Source organism: Rhincodon typus, chromosome 17 (assembly GCF_021869965.1).
Source record: "Rhincodon typus isolate 14 chromosome 17, sRhiTyp1.1, whole genome shotgun sequence".
NCBI classification, from domain to species: Eukaryota; Metazoa; Chordata; class Chondrichthyes; order Orectolobiformes; family Rhincodontidae; genus Rhincodon; species Rhincodon typus.
This window is the reverse complement of record NC_063348.1, coordinates 22,237,419-22,238,134: the sequence shown is the minus strand read 5'-3', so window position 1 is coordinate 22,238,134 and position 716 is coordinate 22,237,419. Positions and strand designations below refer to the sequence as shown.

At 46.6% G+C, this 716-nt stretch overlaps 1 non-coding gene across 1 annotated transcript; it reads left to right on the top strand.

Annotated features, from left to right (window-relative positions):
* Window positions 1-348: 348 nt before the first annotated feature.
* Window positions 349-421, top strand: trnav-uac. Its single transcript has one exon. It is a non-coding gene; the product is annotated as a tRNA-Val (tRNA).
* Window positions 422-716: the final 295 nt, after the last annotated feature.

Genomic DNA, 716 nt, shown 5'->3' with positions numbered 1-716 from the left:
CCCTCCCCCTCACCTCCAACATGCCATTTTCTCCCTTTGCTGTCAACAAGTGTTAAACAGATCAGGAAAACAGATTATGTGGTGTACTTGTTGCCTGACCATGCAAAGTAATTCCATGAACAGAAAACGAAAACTTTAATTATTTAAGTTTGTTTTTACCCTCAGTTTTGCTTCATTTATGTGATGTGAGATCCATATCTCAGAAATGAATGTCCATCTTTACCAAATCTGGCTTTATTTTTACCAGACTATCAGAATCATGGGCCTCCAGTTATCTTCAAGAGAAAATGGGTCCCAATTCCCAAAATTTAACCAATTGCCAGTAGAAATTGGCCAGTAGCTGGTGGTGTTTCTGTAGTGTAGTGGTTATCACGTTCGCCTTACACGCGAAAGGTCCCCGGTTCGTAGCCAGGCAGGAACAATGGTGCTCCTTTGTTGCTCTGGTTACAATGGTGTAATGGTGAGCGTGCTGGCTTCTGAACTCTGTGATTCGAATTCAAATCTAGGTGTCGCCTCCTTCCTGCTGAAGTGAGTGTCGAGCCTTGGAAAGTCTCATTTTGGGGGCGGCACAGTGGTTAGCACTGCTGCCTCACAGCGCCAGGAACCCGGGTTCGATTCCAGCCTCGTGCGACTGTCTGTGAGGAGTTTGCACATTCTCCCCGTGTCTGCATTGGTTTCCTCCGGATGCTTCGGGTACTCCGGTTTCCTCCCACAGT